Source organism: Anabas testudineus, chromosome 2 (assembly GCF_900324465.2).
Source record: "Anabas testudineus chromosome 2, fAnaTes1.2, whole genome shotgun sequence".
NCBI lineage: Eukaryota > Metazoa > Chordata > Actinopteri > Anabantiformes > Anabantidae > Anabas > Anabas testudineus.
The window spans coordinates 20,133,240-20,148,726 of NC_046611.1; the positions used below are offsets into that span (position 1 = coordinate 20,133,240).

The following is a 15,487-nucleotide window of genomic DNA, read 5'->3' on the forward strand; positions in this document are numbered from 1 at the left end:
CAGAATATACATTTTTTTATTCTAAATTACATTCTTTAGGAATCATTCTGGGCCAACAGGTCAGAAACATCTGTATTATTTTTGAACCAGAATTTTATGGTTCATGTAGAGTATGTCTTTTATCATCTCTGAAATATAACTGTGGTACAACTATATTTCTCTCTGGGAGACACAGAGAAACAAATGCGTGCTTTTGTGTCCAGCATACTAAATCATATTCTACCCAAATAAAGTTAAGTAATCAGGTACAATTGATTCAGAAGTCTGCTCTGCTACATAAGCACTGACCATGACAAGAAGGACAGATGTGCTTTAATATGTTGCATGTCAGTTTCTGTATTATATGTTATTCTATTGGTATTGGTCTTGCATCAACCTTTTTGACTGACATGCTTCTAGTGTATGAACAAGCATGAGTTCTCAAGTCCTTGGGCCTGAGTCTTTCAGTTATTCCAAAGTGCAGGACGAAAATGTTTGATAAGGCAGCTTTTATTTTACTTACGTTGTTGGAACAGAGAGAGACAGAGGCTTTGCAAGTGACTGTTCATGAAACTGTTCATGTTTTCAAACACAGACTTACAATCTGCCATTTTCCAGCTTCTAGGTTTCAGAAATGCATATTTATTATTTTCTTGTGTCTTATACCCAGGTTATTTTAAAAAAAATATTTAGAATGATTTAATCTTTTAATTTAATTGTCATATTTCAAACCATTTCCAAAATGTTTTAAATCTTCACATTTCTCTGTTCACTGTCTTATGATCAGCTACTCAGTCATTAAAGCACATTGAATTGCATCAACCGGTGCGAAAGGCCCTACTTAAACAAAATGACTCACGGCACACAGAAAACTGCTTCCCTTATGCCAAAAGAAGTCGAAGCATTTTTATTTCCAATAAGCTAAATGTCTTATGAAATCAGAAAAATGATGTCAAGCAGCAACTCATCCATTCAGTTCTTGTGTGGGTGGTCTACGAAGCCACCGGCTAGACCATGTCACATTGTGTCACCCGTCGTGTGTCCAATATATTCACCACTCCCCCCAATCTCTGGAGAGGAAACACAGCACAAGGGGGGTTATTACACACGGGGAGTGACCACGACTCGGCAGCAGGGCGATCCCACAGGCAAAACATCCATGGATTTGAATAATCTATTGCATCAACTCACACATTTGCATATTTGGGCACTTCCAAGTCACTGGGGCACTATGATTCACTTCCCTCTGCCAGACTGTGTTGTTACTAGAACGAAACAGGATGGATATTAAGCTTGTTTGAATGCAAGTTCCCTCATGAATCTTTAAGGCTGCTGAGTAATAAAGAAAAAAAAAAACAACAGAAAGAAACGCCATCAGACTGCAGAATTACTTTGCTCTTTCATTCTGAGACATTAGTGACTGCAGGGATGTTTTGTCCACAAGGATCTACCTGACAGGGCTCTAAATTGTGAAGAAGACTGACACAAGTGTGAATTTAACAATTGCCAGTTAGAGTGTAAAGAGAGGTTGTGTGGTGTGCAGTCAAGCAGTCCTTCCATGCTCTCTGCTTCTTACCTACCTCTCATGGATCCTGTAATGGATACAGTGTCTAAAGGATTTAAAGATGGCCAGGCTGCTCACCTGTTAAAATAGAGCTTGTACATCTAAGTCTATCTCTGGCAAACTTTGACAAAGCAAAACCTTTTCTGCTGCAAGCAAATGATCTGAGGGTTTGCAGGGAATATTTGTTGTTATTCGGTGTTGTACGCATGCATGGTGCACAATGAAAAGTAATTAAATCTGTATTCTGACCTTTTGTGATGTTTTGACAGCTTTCTGCTGTGTATTCAACACATTTTTTTAATGAATGTGGAGTGTTCAGGCGCTGATATCTACCAGTGCGGTGCACTGAATCAACAGAAAGCAATGGGGAACACTGTGTAGTCATGCACTCACCAGTGAGGTTATTGTGAGGATTGTCTAGGAAGAAGAAGAAGAGCACAGAGGAGCTACAGGAATGAAAGATGTTAGTCTGCCAGTTTGTCACAAAAGCAGTGTGCTCCTGTGTGATAGACTGGCAGACCGTGCTAGTTCAGTATCCTTAGGGACACACAGGCTACTGTTATAGAGTCACATTTTTTGAGAAGCTCTTCTCATTTTTTGAAGCAGAGAGAGAGGAGGGGGATAGGGAGAGAGGAGCCACTGGTTTGGTGTCTTGGAGCAGACATGGTTAAGTCTTGTTAGGCTGCTTATGTCTGTGAAGGTTTATGGCCTGTATCCTGCAGAAAGTCCACAATCAACTATCATGACACGAAGGATAACAAAAATAAATGTTACACCGGTTAGATTCTCTCAGCTGTGTTTGAGTGTGTTTGAAGAGCTGCACGAAAGTTCTGTATAATGACATCAAGAAAAGCATCAGGCCAGAGCTGGAGGTGAGAATAGGAGCTGGGCCACCACATTTTCACTTGACACTGCGAGTAGTCAAATCAATCCCAGCCAAAGCTTATTTATACAGCCAAGAATAAAAAAGTTTGTCCCAGAGGGCTTTGGAACATACCCTGTATCCTATTCTCACTTTATAGATGGAAAAACTCAATCTTGTGGTATGGATATGCAATATTTTTTTATGAGCAGGATAGTAGAAACAGTAGAATTAAAATATAGATATAAACCTTTATGGTATCAAAGAGGAGGAAGAGGAGTGGAAGCACAAAATTGTTATTATATTATTCAATAGGTGGAGGTGTAGCACAAAAGAATCCAAATACTCTGAAACATATAAATGTACAGGGTGTTTACATGATTTTAAGTTTTTTCTAGGCTTAGACACAGTCAGTGAAGTTCAGGATGACACTTTACCGTAGAGCTTATTATGAACTAGTGTGCAATGAACAATAATAATAAGAAGAAGAAATACAAAGTGCAACCATTCAAAAATAAGAGGTAATATAAATATTAATGCTCAAGTGTATATTGACCCAGTGTGTAGGTGGTCTGTGGAAATATTTGTGATTTAATGTTAAATTTACAAAAGTCACAGCTGTAAAACAAATTACTGGATGTGATAAAAATGAGTCAGTACTTGAGTCACGGAAAACAATATACGCCACACATATCCAGTCATTTTAGACACCACATGCATGTTGTGGTCTGTTAGTCTGCTTCTGAGGTGGGAAAGAGGGAAAGACTGAGAGACTTTCTCAATCTACAGCTGCCTCTATTATAAGGCCACAGGAAGAAAAAAAAAAAAGCTGTTTCATAACTCATTGTTTTCTATTCATTTCTCATTGCTTGGAAATATTGCTGAGGGAGACATTGAGATGAGACAGTCTGCTGAAGTGAATGTGAAGGCGCCGTCGGAGGAGCGCTCCAGCTGATCTGACACCACATCCGCACACAGCAGTTAGATAGGTGAGAAAAACCGCACATGAAAGCAGTTCATATGCCATAATAAATAAATCAATAATGAATTATAATACGTAAAGTATATTGGAATAGTAAATGTTAAACCATCACCACCAAACGTGAGCTTTTCTTGCAGTATAATATACTGCAAGCGACAAAGTTGTAACTCCTGGTTTTGAACTCATGCTTTTACAGTTACAGTACTGTACTTCTTCTTCTACTGCAAAAAAAAAAACTTATTGAAAAACAAATACCAGTGTGAAGAACTGCTTGGAGAAAGAAAAAAATAAAATAAAAATCACTGTTGTCATATCTTGTAAAACTGTTAACACACTTCGCCCACGCAGCGTGTCTTGCTGTAGCATCGTGGTTTCAGTATCTGGCAGTAAAACATGATGGGTGCGGAGTAAGTGTCCAGGGCAGAGGTCAACGGGAGAGCCAACAGGAGCAGGATGGTGCCCCGCTAAATAGCTAATTTTACTCGCTGCCCTGTTACTGTTGCTTGGATACTGTGTGATTCTAATTAACAGTTTTGTGATTCACATGCTCTCCTGTTAACCCCTATTTCCCACACTTGCTATGCCATTACAGTTTATGAGCCACATTCAGTGTTGTGATAGACGCTAAACTAAAGATGAAATTCAATTTCTCAAACCGTTGCCTAAACATGAACTCACATGCATTGTCTTGTGGGTATAGATGCTCAGTTTGTGGGTGGATCTGGCTTTAAGGGTCATGGACTAACAGCCTCTCTGTAGATGCCTCTCTATTGTTTGTTATTTTTCATATTATAACACTACATGATTATATAAAATCACCATGGAGCATTATGTTGCCACAATAAAACTCTTTTATATTTCCTGAAAGCCTGAATGGCACCCCTGGGACCTGAGCTCTTTTAGCGATTAGGATAGCTGAACTCTCACAGAGTCTGCTCTTTGAATTAAGTCCCCCTCCCTCTTCTGACAGGCCTCTCACTAGGCTGATGTTGCAGGCTAATTGGCCTCGGGGTTGACGTGCAGTGTTTACCAGCAGTCCTTTGGGAGGCAGACGAACCAGAAAAAGGGGAAGGGGTGCTGCAGTTCCCCCAACATCAGCTCCGGCTTAAGGCATCGACTGCTAGTCCCCTGCAGCGTCTGGTCAGGGTTTAGACCGTGGCCTTAAGAAAACTAGAAATTCTTCTGAGGTCATATTAGGTGGTGTGAACAACACAGTGCCAAGAAATGCAGGAACTCAACGAACACCCTGACTGCACATGGAGACACAGCAGTGTCATAAAATGTGAAGCTTTGTATAATGCATCAGTGATGACCTGTCTCTCTCCCACCTGATGGCCTCCCTCTTCCCATCCTATGAAGCTGATGCCAATGTTGCTATTGTTGGCTTTTGCTGCAGATAACACGACAGCCACCATCCTCACCCCACAGCTGACTACTTACTTCACCCCATATTCTTTATTATTTGCTATTTTGAGTTAGTAAATTACTTGTTTAATCGTTACTGTGTCTCTACTTTGTTGTCCAAGCACGTGAACACGGCCTCACACATCTAGATGCACACAGTTGATTTTTGTAAAATGATCCAATTCAGTATTTACGTTTTTTTGCAGCCTTTAATTCCAATTCCCATAGACATTCAGTGGCTAAATGTTACAACAGCAGATAGCTCAGAAGTCTGTGTAATAAAAGCTGAACAGAGAGGTGTAGCCGAATTCATATGGCATCATTTTACATGAGAAGAGGGCTTTGGTGGGTTGTTTTGCAGCCCTGTCAACAAAAAACTACATCCTATGCTGCTAAATTGCAAATGAGATTACACTTTTGTTGTTTAACATTATGATATTATGTATTCTTGTGTATTTCTTGGATGAATGCAGTTCTGCATTTCTAGATGGAGGTGTATAATGTGCAGGACCATGAGATGACCTACAAAAACATATTTGTGACAGCAGTTTAAATAGATTTATAGGAAACAAGCTTGGTTTTATGGATGTGGATGAGCAAGTCATGATGTCAACGCCCACAAAATATCCAGTGTTTAGATTTATTCAAATCACACTTTTCAATTTTTCACGGCACCTGATCCAGTGGATACCTATGTATATGGAAAGCAAACCGCAGGGACATTTCTTTTCTGTGTAAAGCCTTGTGAAAGCGATTCTGAATGAGAGATTGCACTGACTTACAGAAGCTCCTGTAGTGAACCAGAGGCTACTAAAATATGACATCATGACTTCAGCTCTGTAGAACTTCCTCGATTTTGGACTATACAGCTCTCTCTTCCCTCAAAGGTCAGCACTGTCAAGACAATTTCGAAAATCATATTTCTGTCCACCTCACTTTTATTGCTTCACAATTTTTGTCCTGGGTTTTGTCTCTGTGGCTGAAAATGCAGCTTGAAATGAACGCTCGCTAACAGGGGCAGAAAAAAGTACTACTGTACCAACGAGTGTATGTTTGGTTTATATATATATATTTATATATATATTTTTAATATTTTTTTTGTATTTAATATCGCCATGAAAGAGTGCTATGATGCAAAGAACAGGACTCAAAATACATCTAAATGTTCAAAGGTTTTCATCATATTTAAATATTAAGAAACCTAATTAGTCACTCATCTAACTAAGTAACTCACCTCTTTATATCTGCCCACAACCATATCTCATAAATACTTTCTACCATATGTCAAACTACAGATTGTTTCCAATCCAAGCCTCAGTGGTAACGTTTATTTTTTCCCACTTTTCCAGCGTAGAGCCTGTTTTTTTAATTTTGAGACAACGTGCTCATTTCATAAAACTTTGATAGACCAGATTCCAATTAAAACTAATGTATTCTGATCACTCTTTTCTGTTTATTTGTCAGTTTCTCAGGCAGCAAGAAAATCTTCATCTGTTACATTATTCTGTATTTTCGCTTCAAACCGCCTTTGAGTGCAGCTGCATTGTTAGTGGTTATGAATGAGACATACTGATGGAGAGTTGTTCCCTCCAAAAATGCTTTAGAGTCGCCTTGTCTGTAAATTAAGCAGACACTCGCGGTTTCAAACGGGCATTTGTTTCAATTAACTAGATAGGATGAGAAGCTGTGCGACTCGGCTTTCCTTGAATCTTTTCTGATTGGATGGGAAGCCAGATGGGAAGCATGGCAAGGAGAGAGAGAGAGAGAGAGAGAGAGAGAGAGACAGAGTGGACAAACGTGCTCGTGGTTTATGGCATTCACTGTGTCTGAAACAAATCAATTACAGATAAATGCCATGTGCGCCAAAAGAATGCTAAGCCTTTTTTCAGTGGTTTTGTCGTCGATTGAAGAGACACAGCTAGAGTGTCACTGACCTTGCAAAGAGGAAATATGAAAAATACCAAACAACTTTTGCTTTCAAATTTCACATTGACGCCTGCAAACCATTTGAAGGCACACGCCGCGTGGTGTTTTCTCTACTGCTGTCAGATTTTCTGTGCCACCAACAGAACTGTATCGAAGAAAGTCTGCCAATTAACGACAGCAAGCACCTGCAGCCCGGTGGGATTTCTAGCATTATTCATCAAGTCCTGGATTATGATATTTCACAGACAGCAAGAACACCACATCCCTTAACAGGAAATGCACCCTAATTTCAAATTAAGGGTACGAATGAAAGCTCCGGATGAATAACGGCTGTAACCCCGGCTGCCTCCAAATGCTGAATTTTAGTCTTTATTTCATTGTTTGTGTGACAAGTGAGCCCGCTTTCTTGTTGCTAATACCCAATTAGGGAGATGATTATCGATTGAGGTGTTGAAAGTTGAGCACTAATCTCCTTTCTCTCAGGATGGGGCGATCAATAGGTGAGTTTAATGGGCAAAATAGTTTCAGTGCTAATCAACAGAATTAGATTTAGACTGGATACATATCTGTGAAACAGCAGATGGAGGATTTGAGGTGCAGACATGAGGTTTTTATGTCAACAGACCTGACATGTTAGGCAAGCACACATGAATTAAGATGATTGTTTTTGTCAGCAACACGCAAAAACAAAACGTTAGCCTTAGCGCATAGCAATGACCCATGGGTGCTTATAAACTAACAGTGATTAAAAGCAAAGGTAAGCTAATTCCACCAATAGCCACAGACCAGCGTAATTATGGCTAATTACTTCCAGAAGGCAATTTTCGTCCCTCCACTTTGTCTTACCAACTTCGTTATGATTAAAGTAGCTCATGAATGAATGAGTGTTTGTGCTGACCCATCAAGGGCAGCGAAACAATCAAACAAAGCGATTGTGAGCCCATTATTGTAAAAAAAAAAAAAAAAAAAAAGAAATTTGCTTTTCAAGGACAATACAATAGTTCTTGACATACGGGTCCTGCACCATTCTTGCCTTGATTAGAGTTAATACCTCAGCGAGGCAGCCCTTTTGATTTCCAGTTGCCGCTCTGTTGTTGCGTCTTGAAACCAGACTGCTCCATTGTCCTGTAAAATACACTTTACATCTAACCAGGGAACATGGCCTGATTTAGAGAAAATGTAGAGAAAATGTCATGTTTGCCTCCTGGTTGTCACTTTCCCCTGAAAGGATGCTACTTTGTGCCACGATGCAGTCTCTGTGGGCCATGTTTCAGACAGTGCAATAAAATGCAGGGAAACTTTGGAGGGAACATGACACCAGCACATTAAAACTCAGACTGAGTTTACAAATGTTTTGTAAAATACAGAAATATGTGGCAGTTGCGGATGCAGCAGTTATCGTTGTCGTAATGTTAAATAAAGCTACAGGAGGTTTAGGCTGTACGGTTTTAGCTGTGAAATGGGAAAAGACCAGAATTGTGAAAGCACACAATGGATGGGAGAGATGTCTGCATGTTGTTTAAACCCACACCAATCAATATTTTACATTAACAATAGATTAAATGACTTTGTATAATGGGGAAGATGTTGCTTATAGTGACAAACCCACAAATTACCACAGAATAAACCCAGAATTTATAACCACAGCTCTGATGTGCATTTTAGTATCTCTCAGCTAATTGGTTTTAAGACCTGCAACTTTACTGGTTTGGTGCACTCTCATTACTTTAATCAGCATCGTTTTCAGTCACAGCAGGCAGCTATTTTCAGCAAAAATGCTCTGAGAAATGAACTGTACAATGCCCCACCCCAGAAATATAGCCCAGAAATGGTAGACTGCTTCCATTTCCTCTCCAGCGTTGTTTATAGCAAGTAGACTGCAAGAATTTCAGATTTACAGTCAGCAACAAACAGTATTGAGGAGAAAGCTAATCGCCCGGCTTGTCTGGCCGGAAAATAAGATTGCACTTCTTTTTAGAGTGAAATGCTCCTTTACTGTCACCATCTGTTTGGTCACAAAGGCAAGGTAGCCTTTTTAGATTTACTTAATTTACTCAATCAGTGAAATTCATAGGGGAGAGAAACTTTTCAGTCTGGATGCACAGTCAAAATGTAAGGCTCAAAGGCACGGAACATGGTGCTCGAGAAATAGTGCTGCCTGCATCATCATCTTTCTTCCCATCCTGTAAATGTGTAACTGTGCTCATATTTAGTTTATTAGGTTTTCTCAGGTTTCTTCATCTGAATGCTCTCCACCTTTATGTTTAGTTTATGTTTGTTGTAAAAAGACTAAAGAGGTCCATCTTTCTGTTTATCCAACAAGGACCTATAGTGGTGCATGTGCCTAATATTTTAATAGTTTACTGTTTCCTATCAGTAGCAAGTTTAACCTTAAGCACATTTTATCCAGACTCACAACCATGCTTTTTTTGTACCTTAACAAAATCTTAAAACTATAGTGGAGGCAGAATAATAAGTGATTTACCAGTTTTTAACTGTGTTTACCTGCTGATACAGCAAATGCATATCAGTAAGTACACTACTTCAAAAAATAAAATACTTCATTAAGTTTGGAGAACTTGTTGGGGACATTTGAACACAACACGTAGCCTCAGAGTGTCAAGTGTATAGCTGTGGGGCCAGGCCTGTGTAGGTAAACAACCAACGAAGCTCTTTTCCTTTCCCGTTATCTTAGATTTTTTTTTTTAATTCTCTGTGTTGTGCTACAGAATGCATTAATAAAATATATTCAGATCTCCGCGTTGTAAACAAATACTTACAAGTCAACACTTTCAACTGGGTTAGTTTGCACTTTTCCTCTCTTTAAAGTTTGGACTTTCATCACTTGCCAACATCAGTGGAGAGTCTTTACAGGTACACTCCTGCAAAACTTTGGCTGCTCATTTGCAAAGCAGGTTAAGCTTATGTAAAAGAGATGCATTCCGAGTGCATTGGAGGCCCGGAAACAAACATTTTCCCCTCCTTCCCTCCCCTTGACAGACGAGTGACAGCTATTTAAATGCAAACCGTCATTAACAAACACAACCCTGCGCGACACCTGCTTTAATCACGGCAACAAAGGCGCAGCAAGTGGCCGAGTAGGAGCCCCCTCTCTGTGTGATATTCAAATGATGGGGCGGTGCAACATACACAAACAACAACATCAAAGAATAGACTGTGCAGGGAGAAAGATATGCTGCACTATGTGCCTCCTACCACCGCTGTTAATCAGCTTCATTTTTAAAGTGATTAAAGTAAGGAGGACTGAAAGTCACTGAGTCGCTTACCCTTAGAATTGTGTGAAATTGTAGTGCTGTGCTTCAAGTCTGTTTTTTAACTGCAGTTATTTCCCACTTTTCATGCAACATTCACTGTGTGGTCTGGGTAAACGGCCACCTTATGGGTTCAAATGTGTACAGTATATATAACTTTCCGTGATCTCACCCAACTGTGCATCAAATCTGCAGCGAGATCACTTACGCTAACAAGGCGTCAGCCGAAGCCCTGCTCAGACTCAAAGCTCTCCTTTATGTCTTCTGAAATTGTACAAGCAGTTTTTCCTTGGACGCTGGCCTGATATGTCTTGGTTGTGGCCCTGTCTTGGTTTGTGTTGTTGTTCTGCCCGGTTATAATTTAAATGAGGGAAGTCATTGGGCTGTAACATCCTGCGAGCTCGCCAAGGCCTGGGCTCTTGTAACTAATGCATGGCATTTATTTTGATTAGTTTTTGTCTTTTTTTTTTCTTCAGAGCAGCCATACTGCAGAACATCCAGCTGCATTTGCAACAAACTCACTTTGTTTGTTTTACCGCGACTATGCGCAGTTCAGCAAATTAAGATAAACCTTCGTTTCGGTGCATTCTTTCATTCATTTCTTCCTCAGTGGTCTGTATCTACTGCACAGAGGAGGCAACAAAAGTCTGCTGCCACACTCAAATAATCAAGGGACCAAGCGGCTACGTGAACATGTGTTTCTGTTTTTCTTCATTTGGCTTCGTCCTCATTTACAAGTATGTCTTAAAAGTTACCATTTGGATCATATAATTTGCCAAATGGTGTTCTGTATCAAACATGCTGAGAACATCCCATCATAATTTGTACGCATCTGGCAAGAAACTAAAGACGAAATGAGCGAAAATCCAGGTTTCTTTTTTTTTTTTTTTTTGATCCCCTTCCTAATCCATTATCCACAACAATGCAGACTGCGTCGGCATCAGTCATTTTTGATCCCCATCAAATGCTATTTTGACACATTTAGTTAGCTGTCCTTGGAATTGAAACCTATATGTTTGCAGATGGGCTGTGTATCAGTAGAAATACACATAATCTCATAAGCTATGTGTCACATTAATTTCAGGTGTGTCACTGATTAGACTAATTCCTGAAGTGATTCATGCATCTGGGCAGCAGATCCAGCGACAGACGTGTGCCGTGGTCTCAGTTGCATCACTACAAGTGCGGAGCTGATGTAACTGTGATTATTAGACATCTGGTACAAGTACGGGAGAGAATAAATCAGGAGCCACTGACTAATCAGATTTAATCATGCAACTAGCCTACTGGATAAAATTAATGGACACAGCATATAGCGTATATCTTCTTCAATCTGCTGTGAATTGTAGCCCATCAATATTGTGATTGCATGTGACAGCATGTTCGGTACATAGATGTAGAATTCGCTGCTGCAGAAAAACTGACTGTAGGAAGCACCAGTGTAAAGCATTAGTAGAAGAACTGTCGGCGAATGACCCACTCTGCAGTTATATTGCCCTGTGGATAATGTAGTTTATTATTTTATATTGTCAGATCGTTAATGTGCAGTCTAAGGTTAAAGCTGATTGTTGTAGTCAGTCAAACCTAGGGTGGTCAGACCTCTGCAAAGGGTCGCAGAATCAATCTGAGGGGTTTTTAATTGAAGAAAAGAAGGAGACACAAAGATACTACATGTATCTTACTTCACTTTCTAGTGAAACGTTAGATACCTTCTATCTATTTCTAGATAGAATTATATTAAAATGAAACCATCTGTGTGTAACATGACAACAGGACTACCACATATCATCCAGGCTCTGTGGCGCAATGGACAGCGCGTTGGACTTCTAGTCGAGCACAGTGAAGTGATTCAAAGGTTGTGGGTTCGAGTCCCACCAGAGTCGACCTTTATCCGTAGCATCAATAAGGATGAACCTTACCCTATAGTGGAAACTTGTTTGTATTTACAATCTCCTGATAGTTACACTAAACTAGTTTAAGATGTTTGCTACATTTGGATGGATGGATAACAGTGGACACCTTGCGCGCAACTAGAGGCAGTGGTTTCGTATTTGATGATGTGTTGTATTCTCCGGGCTCATTGTATGTTTTAATGCAAAGTCTTAATCTGAACAGCACATTGTTTTATGTTTTATCATAAACTTTACCAGTTGTAGTAAAAGTTTTTTTTTTAATGTTAGTTTTGCACATAGTACATGATCTTAGGTTTTGCACATTCCAACAGCTCAAACTTTACACTTTCCACATGGTCTCTGTGAAAACTCTTTACACTATGAGATTAGACCTTCAGTGTGCACAAAACGCCCGAGCCATGACAGTGAATGATGGCTTTATTTAAAATCATAATACTTTTAATAAATGAAGTACAGGGTGCACTGTGAACTCGTAAGATGTGATTAAATACTCTGGTCCCTTGTTAATTAGATTCCTTCAGGTGTTAACTGCAAATGCCAACCCTCCCAAAACTCAAAGGCAGCGAAGTCTGAACAAAGACAGCAGACCGTAAAGGGGACATCGGGAGCAAAAATTTCTTTTATTTCAGCCCATGGAGCTTATGAAGCCTTGATCTGGCGAGGATTTGGGGGCTTTTCCTTCCGGCACGTGCAAAGATCCAGCACATGAATGAACAAGACAATCCAGGTGACATTTCCAGAACCCGTGGAAAGTCACCCTCATATAAAGCCATCGATCTGTACTTAGTGATTCACATTTGTGACAACAAGTGAGGAAGGAGGAGTGAAGAGCAGCCTTTTTTTGTGTGTGTTTTGACTTCATGATCGCTCTATTTGTAAAAAATCCCATCAGACTGACAGCGGCGCACGTCAGCGGCTGATAGAAAATCTCCAGGGCTCATGCGGATGGCTGCTTTCTTTGGCTGCAACCAACTCACAATTACAAAGGAAGACATTAAGTCTGTGACATGATACAAATCTATAAATTAAGGATGTAGATGTCTCATTTGTTCCTTAGGGGCTGTTTTTTTAGAAAAAGTGGATTTGATTTTATGCTTTTCTGATTGAATTTTAAATGCATTTATACCTCACAGAAAGCACATAAACAAGAAAATGTAGTGGTTTTATTGTTCTGAGCCTGGACACAGGCATCATTGGGTTCAATTTCCCTCTCTTTGGTGCACATGAAATAATAAATAGATGTGCTCTTTGAGGTGGAAAGCAAGTGACTGAATATTGAATAAGAGATCGGTGAGGAGGCAGCTATTTTTTACTTACCTTTTCCCTACATGCGTGTGTGTTGTATTTAAAACTTCTGCTTTGTTCTCAACACGGTGAACGGTTTAACTCAGCTTTCTGAACTCGTCTCCTCGAGCCTCCAGTAAACTCTTCTTTGCACCTGCTTGAGTGTTTGCTCCTCATCTGACGTGATGAATGACAGCACCGCCTTTTGTACGTGATGGCAGGCGAGCAAGATGGTGCAGGAGGTGCTTTGATTCAGCCGATGCAAGGTGATGCGATACCCAGGCTAATACAGTTTAGAGCTCTTTTTAATATTAATGTTAAATTAATATTATATTAAATGAATGGTTGGTTGAAGTGACTCAGGCAGCTGTGTCCTCCGCATGAGTAAACTTGCAGTCAGACACACCCCGTGAAACAGAGCGGGGCAACGAACATCAGGTGGTTGTCTAATAACATCTTCTTCATATTCTTGTGTGGGATTTTTTTGTCTTCCTCAGTGAGAAAAAAAGACCTTGAATATCAACTCTAACCGTCTCCTTCCCAAACGAGATTTTCTTTCTTTTTATCTGATGAATCCTTGGTCACAAACAGCTGTGTTCGGTTGCCATCCTTACCCCTCCCACATACTCAGTTCTTGGTACTTCAGCTCTCAACCTTGGCTACTTGTCAAGTGCACAGGATCCACTAAATTAATCTATTTAGATTTTTATTTATTTATTTGTATTTTCTTGTTTTGGTTAGTCAGATGCAGCTGCTGATTGCAGAGAAGTGCAGGTTGTGTTAAGCACCTCGGGGCTGAGAGGAAATAATTGATTTTTGACTACAAGGTTAGAGAAGTGAGCACAGAAAACCTACACAGGCGCAGCGGTAGGCTAATTAACGGTTCTGGTTTTGGAAGGAGTAGCAAGGAATGTTTGTTTTTGTTTACCATTCCTGATATTAGTGCGAATTTGTCAAGCATGAACAATATGTCAAAAAAAAAAAAAAAAAAAAGCCTCGATGTTCAACTTTCTGTCTCTGTCTTAACATTTTAATCTCACACCATGTGTATTTACAGAATCAGAATTATTCTGTTCTTAAAAAATACACACGTCCTTTGGAATTAACATAAAATACAGATATTTTTATCTCTTACCTCGAAAGCAAGCAAGACTTTTAGGGAAAAGTTGCTTAACAATGCCATCTCCTGTGACTTTCCTTTATACTTTTTGGCAACATACAGTATATTATTAAGGATCAAAGGCTTTTTGTCAGTATTTTTATTGTAATTTGAATTATTGCATGGAATTGTGCATCTCATTATTTAAGGGTAAGAGAGGAAGTGGGGGTTTTCTCCAACATAAAAGAAAATATTAATAACTGTCTCACCATTGGTCACCTTCCGCACTGTTATGTGCTTTTAGTTAGCTCCCTCTGGATATCTGAGCCAAATGCTGTGGAAAGCAGATAAACATGCATCTGTTATAACACAATTTACTCCATTAAGAGACTTTCTCTAAGTGCTTCAGGTGAGAAGCCTTTTAGCTTTCTGCATTCATCCTTTGTGAGGGATCAGCTTCCTTAAAATGATGACGAAGTGAATGCAACCAGTTCAGTACGTGCCGCTCGGTGTGAATCTGCCCATTCATCTTTTCACCTTTTCATTGTGTTTTGTACTGGTGAAGCAGGTTGCATCATGCAGCTTGAGAAAGCAATCATGCTCTGTCTATGAAATGTTGGTTTTATCTGAGCCCTTCCATTTATCAACCTCCCGCAGAGCAAATAGAGGGGAAATGAATCAGGCAGCTTATCCATGACATAAGTATTGTGGGATCAATGTATCTTACCACTGAAAAGCATCTCATCTAAACCTACTGTAGATACGTTGTAGTGTTTAATCTGTAGTGAAAGTGAAACTAGCGCGACACAGTTTTTATTACAGAATTATTTACTGTAACAGGAAGCTCACCAGTTTCCCCTCTGTCATGCAGCGGCTGTTGCTTTCTACACAAAATATGAATTATTGAAGCTCCATCTACTGCAGTTAAATAGAGGTGTGACCACATGTTCGCCATCAGCCAATCAGAATAACAAAATGTCCCTAACCAGTCTTCACCTTGAGTAGTAGACTAATGGTTGCTACCTGAGAGGTAAAATAGAGGGTTATGAACTGAAGTGTGATCCTGATTGGAAACAAGAAAACCTGATTAGAGGATGTTTCACACCAGTAGGATTGTGTTGAAGTGTCTTAACAAAGTTCGTTTTCAGCCTAAGAATTTAGAAAAGAAACAACGTTCATGGCAGCATTTGTTCCAACATTTA

The 15,487-nt window shown here is 39.7% G+C and overlaps 1 non-coding gene across 1 annotated transcript; it reads left to right on the forward strand.

Annotated features, from left to right (window-relative positions):
* The first annotated feature begins 11,781 nt into the window (after positions 1–11,781).
* Positions 11,782–11,872, forward strand: trnar-ucu. Its single transcript is given in 2 exon segments — positions 11,782–11,818; positions 11,837–11,872. It is a non-coding gene; the product is annotated as a tRNA-Arg (tRNA).
* The last annotated feature ends 3,615 nt before the right edge of the window (positions 11,873–15,487 follow it).